Below are 6,000 nucleotides of genomic sequence, written 5' to 3'. Positions count from 1 at the left end.
GTGTCTGTTGTGCTCCGCTGCCTTTCCCATCATCCACCCTCCCCCCTCCCCACCTCTCCCCTCCCCTCCCCTCCTCTCTCTCTACCCCCTCCACTGTATAACCCTGAGGGTCTCCTTCCATTACCGTGCAATTTCCCTTCTCTCTCCCTTTCCCTCCCACCTCTCATCCCTGTTAAATGTTAATCTTCTTCTCCTGCTCTTCGTCCCTACTCTGTTCTTAGTTACTTTCCTTATATCAAAGAAGACATTTGGCATTTGTTTTTTAGGGATTGGCTAGCTTCACTTAGCATAATCTGCTCTAATGCCATCCATTTCCCTGTAAATTCTATGATTTTGTCATTTTTTAATGCAGAGTAATACTCCATTGTGTATAAATGCCACATTTTTTTTATCCATTCATCTATTGAAGGGCATCTAGGTTGGTTCCACAGTCTTGCTATTGTGAACTGTGCTGCTATGAACATCGATGTAGCAGTGTCCCTGTAGCATGCTCTTTTTAGGTCTTTAGGGAATATTTTTCTTAGCTACACATACGGTGGGATTCATTTTGATTTATTCATATATGCATATAATATAATTTGTTCTATTTCAACCCCCAGTACTTCCATGTCCCTTCCCTTCCCCCTTTCCCCTGACCCCCTTCCTTCCTCTGTTGTCTTGTCTTCCTTCATTTTTTTTTTATTATTTTACTGTTTTTTAAATTGGTATATAAAAGTTGAATTCACTGTGATATATTCATGTGTACACATTGACTACACTATATTTATAAAAGCATCTGTTACTCAAGGAACATTCTTTTGTAAAAGGAGGATAATATTTTTCCATTGAAAGATAAGATAAAAAAAATTAGAAGCCTTTTTGTGCTTTTGGAATATAAACCAGCTTAGACTAATGACTATACTGAGTACTTTAGGATTTTATAAATAAGCAAGACTATTTGCAAAGGGAGAATTCACAGTGGAGAAGTGCCCTGTTTGCCTTAAAGACAGCACCCCAGCTTTAATTGTGAGTGGCAATAGAACCAGCTAAAAATTCAGTTCTCACCAACTCACTGTAGGGGGAAATGGGTATTTTTTTTTTTTTTTTTTTTTTTTTTTACAATTAAGAGCTATAGATGTGGGCCAGGGATAAAGCTTAGTAAGTAGAGTGCTTGCCTTGCATGTATAAGGCCCTGAGTTCAATCCTCAGCACTACAAAAAAAATAAATAAATAAATAAAACAAAACAGCCATAGATGTAAGCCAGGCCTCTAGGTGGTCCTCTGAAAGTTCTTGGAGAAAGAACTGCTTTAGCTGGCATAGGCCTTATGACTTTCTCTTCCTGTCCTCCTGCCTAGAATATAGTCAGGATCCTGGAGACGAGGCAGCCATCTTGAAACCATGAGGCAACAAATAGAGGGATGGGAGCTGAGGATGTAGCTCAGTAGCAGAGTTCTTGCTTAACAAGTTTGCTGTCCTAGGGTCAATCCACAACACCAGAAAACGGAACAAAACAAAAACAAATAGGAGGAAGAAAGTCACAGGCTCTGGGTGGTTGAAAGAAAGAGAAATGAATGTAGGTTCCTAGGACTATGAGTCTGCCAAACAGGCTTTGAAGGCCTACTTCCAGATTAATGTCACTGTAGAAAAATAAAACCCCTACTTGGTGAAGCTAGTGAACACTGGACTATCTTTTATCAGCAGCCAAACTTATACCAAGTTGATCTAATTAGTAGAATGCTAAAAATAATTTTGTAAAAACTGTTTCCAAACTAGTATTTCATCTGTTTAGGCAACTTTGAAATGCATATATAGTATAAATCATTTTCATGCAGTACTAAAAATGACTCCTCCAAAGAACTCTATTAGGACATAATAGATACATAAACACATTATGAATATGTTTTGTCCTTTCACTTACTCATTCATTTTTGAGGGCCCAGTAAACTGTCCCAGGGGCAGCCATGCAAGGATGAAACACAACACTAGACTATAAGAGCCTTGGTTTATTTGACAAAATAAAATAAAGCCTTCTTTAAAACATTCTATGTTTCAGCTCCTTGCTTCTCATGGGTTGTCTACTTTCATGTACATTATCTCTTTCAGAGATGGAGGCACCATAATCAACAATGTCACAGTAAAGGGCTCTGAACCACCACCATTGTGGCTTACATCATTTAGTGTTCAGAGTACAATTTCGTAAGTTGAAGATTTAATTAAATGTTGCACCAACATGTTTTTCACCATCATGGGAATCAGTTGAAGACAATTTCTCATTCCATCCAATATAGAAACTGTTTTGCCAAAACTCAGACTACCTCAAAAAGCAGAAACTAGCACTTTGTTTTCTGTTGTTTCTATGATTAAAAAAAAAAAATCATTGTGCTTCAGGCCTTACTTCAGGATCAAAAGACAACTGTTTACTCAAGTATGATGGCAAAACACTGGTTGGTTAGAGAAAAACCACAGTCCACTCATTTCTTCCTCTGTCAGCTTAGGCATGCCATTTAACTTCTTTCTACCTCAGTTTCCTTCTGAGTTAAGTGATGAGGTGGAATTAGATCACCATGTTCTTTGGTAGACCTTAATTCTCTTATTTCCTCGCTCACTGTGATGCATTAGCAGACAAGCTTCCCAGCTAAGAGCAGAACATTAAGATTATTTTTAAATGATGCATGGCTTCTTCTCTATTTCTGTTGCCTCAGGAATTATACATCTTAGCCTGCATCCCATATAAAACCACAATTTTATATATAATTAAACAATATAATGCCATCTATATTAATAATACCATATCACTGTACTCAGAATTGGAACAGGGAAGTGAATTTATTATTTCTAGCTTTTAAGGGCATAACTTGTCTTACACACATTTGAGATAATTGAATGAAAATTAGATGGAGAGAACATTGTTTTTAATTTGCTGTTTAAAGTATCCCCCAGATATCTAGGAGTGAGTCTAACAAAGATTATCTCAAAAGCACAGCTATCCCCTTACTCCATTCTGAGAAATTGTTTTCAAAGTCTAACAAAGATCCATTGTATGCAAAATCTGATGCTGATATTCAGATCTCATTTTTCAGTACAGACAATATAAGTAATTAATTAGCACATCTGATATTTTTCTGCAGACCACCAGAGATAGGTCCCAGTTTTTCTCATTACTTGTATGAAGATTTCAGAAGTTGCAATACATTAAGCACAACTGGTTTAACCCACCACATTCTGAATTTGATATATGAGTAAAATGCTATCATCTTGCTTGCAAAAAGATGTTTAAGGAACATGAACACTCTTTACAAACACTTTAGTTATCATCCTGCAAAACAACTCACACCCCCAGAGATCTTCTCATTCCAGATACACAGTCCCCTCTACTCACCACAATGAGTTAAAGGTAGACAAAAAGCTCTCGGTAGCAGCCTTTGTGTTAGTATTTTGCTTTGCCATTCCCTTCATTTCAGGTGTCATGGCACAGGACTTTACAGACAGCAGTTCATCCTGTGAGGTTTACTGCAAACACCCAAAGAGGTGTCTGGCACTTGCTGGAAGATTTAGCTTTTATGTTTCTGGTCATTCTTCCCATACCAAAAATGAGACCAGTTTCTGAGCTATTCTTATCTCTCATTCCAAAACGTTTCAAAAGAGAAAGACAAGAAAGAGTTCATGATTTCCATGCAAACTCCCAGCCTGCCTGCCTGCCTGCTGCTACCAATACTTCTTATTCTTGCTGGTGATGACATTCAGCAAGCTCCCCAGCACCGACGCTTCGTTATGTAAGGCTGTCTAGGTCAAGTGTAGGAGACTCACTGCTGGCCTGTGGAAACTCATGGAACTGTTTCTTCAGATTAACACTTCAGGGGCTATGGAGACTGGAGGAAGCTGAGCTTTTACTACATCTTTTGGGGGTAAATATTTTTGCATGATTCAGTGGTTTTTATATTATGGTCTTGGCAGATGCCTGTCAGCCATGCTGAGAGGTGCAGGGAGAAATTACTAAGAGATTCCAGTTCTGTTACCATGCTTGAATAAGCATACTAAGTCTTCCAGTAATCCTAGCGTTAAGACATCAAGGAGTAAAATAAAAAATAAATCATAAATTAAAATCTGCTTATCAAGCATCATCTCTGAGCATCAAGGAATAAATGTTGCTTTGATGTTTAATCTCTGCATACAATCTGTTTGATCAGAGGTGTGGCAGGACAGCATTATTAGATGGGCTCTTAGCTTCAAGAGATTTACTGCAGTTCTTGGCTGTTATGTTGTCCTTCTCTCTGACTACAAATTTGCTTCCCTGGGAAATGAGCTATATGTCTGCCTCTATTTGTGTTAAGTATTGTGACTGTTGGTGAAATAAGAATGGAACCTGCATAACCTGGCAGTTATGTGACTTCAACAAATAATAAGCCCTACCTATTTAATTTCAAGGTGAATACTGCAGTACAAGCGCCATTCAAAGCGAACACTGTGTGATGCTGGGTTCACTGCATTGGTTCAAATGGGATTCGGTTTAGGAGAGTCGGAGGGATAATCCCAGGGTAGAAGTGAACAGTTATTCACTCTATGAGTAAAAGTAGAAACAGTTTAACACTGATTCTGTTTTAGACTCTCACACGGTGTGCTGCTACAGGAATTAGTTAAAATAGCAAGATCTTATTGAATGCTGCAGAAATGCCTGGAGAAGTAGCAGGGTAAGATTTCAGTAGCAGGCTGATATTGGCAAGAAATGCTAATAAGATTTAACCGGAGATGATGATACAACAGATGGCACCTAATTTAAAAGATAGATGGATATTTTAAAAGTTGAAGGCAAATGTAACACACTTGAAAGCATTTGGCTTCTGGGTGCCCTTGGCAGGTGAAATTCAGTACTTTAGACATGATGCCTCGAGTTAGAAAAAAAAAAAAAAGGCTGTCGGAACTGTCTACATGACCTCAAAGAGCTAAATGGAAAGTTGACTAATCAGTCATTTGCTTGGATGTCTCTAAATGAAGACTAGCACCAGGCAGGTTAATTGTGCAATACTCTATAGGTAAACAGGTAGTTTATAAAATTTCTTGGAGTTTTTGTTTTAAGTTAAAGGAATATAAATGAGTACTACTGAATTGAATTTCCTTAAGAGTAATTTTCACTCTTTAACCATGAACAGTAGCATATTGATTATTTGATGAAAATATACTGTTTTAAACTATATTTAATTGATTAAGCATGTACATGTTTCCCCCAAATAATTTGAAAAGACATTTATGGTCCCTCAGGGCTTGATTTTATATTATTGATGTCAATAGTCATTTTCCCCATAGATGTAGCTTGGCATAAGAGCCCCATCAAATCAGTTCCTACTCTGTTTGGCATTTGGACTATATAAACTTACTGTTAAAAATGAGGCATACATACCTATATATGATTATCTTCTTTGATTTTGTATATGTTTAGGATAGCACAGTTTGTACTAAGTGTCTATAAATTACTTTTTGTTTAATGTTGATTCCACTGGTTATTGTTAAAAAGGATTCTTCTTTCTGGTAAGAAGCTTAAAGATGAGGAATTTGAATGAAATGAGGGCTTAACTAGTTTTGTTTTTACCGTTTATGATTGCATTATTCTGTTTGAATTAGCATGATCAAACACTCCTCTATCCTAATGTGAGATTAGGTCTTTGGTGAGATAATAGTTTTACATACCTACACTACAGGTTGACAGTTATTAAGTATCAACCAAGTGCTAGGCAGTGGTCCTTGATGTGTGCTGATAAGCTACATTAGCCTTCTCTGGGAACCAATTAAGAATGCAGACTCTCAAGCCTCACTCTATACTTCCTGGCTCAGAACCTCTGGAGTGGGTTTCATAAATTCTTTTTGTAGAAGTTCTCCAGCTGTCTGTAAAACTCACTAAAGTTTGAGAACCACCATGCAGGGCAATAATTTCGTTAAATATTATGAAAATAGTTTTATTGCACACAAACATGCATTATATAATGAAATGCTCTGCTTTTTTCAGATATCCTAATGTGAGCAGTACA

General features: G+C 37.3%; 1 protein-coding gene across 4 annotated transcripts in view; it reads left to right on the top strand.

Moving 5' to 3' along the window:
* The first annotated feature begins 3,477 nt into the window (after positions 1 to 3,477).
* Positions 3,478 to 6,000, top strand: part of Scn1a (sodium voltage-gated channel alpha subunit 1) — a 155,132-nt gene continuing 152,609 nt past the window's right edge. For 2 of the 4 annotated variants that reach the window (XM_058580149.1, XM_058580146.1), the window contains exon 1: positions 3,478 to 3,885. The gene's annotated coding sequence lies outside the window, so the exon portion shown is untranslated. The remainder of the gene's footprint in view (positions 3,886 to 6,000) is intronic. The other 2 variants (XM_058580148.1, XM_058580147.1) reach the window with 1 other exon arrangement.

Source organism: Marmota monax, unplaced genomic scaffold (assembly GCF_021218885.2).
Source record: "Marmota monax isolate L192 unplaced genomic scaffold, Marmota_monax_Labrador192_F-V1.1 WCK01_AAM20220418_F8-fsc00007, whole genome shotgun sequence".
In the NCBI taxonomy this organism is placed as follows: domain Eukaryota; kingdom Metazoa; phylum Chordata; class Mammalia; order Rodentia; family Sciuridae; genus Marmota; species Marmota monax.
Note: the sequence above shows the minus strand (reverse complement) of the source record. Positions and strands in the feature narration are given on the sequence as shown.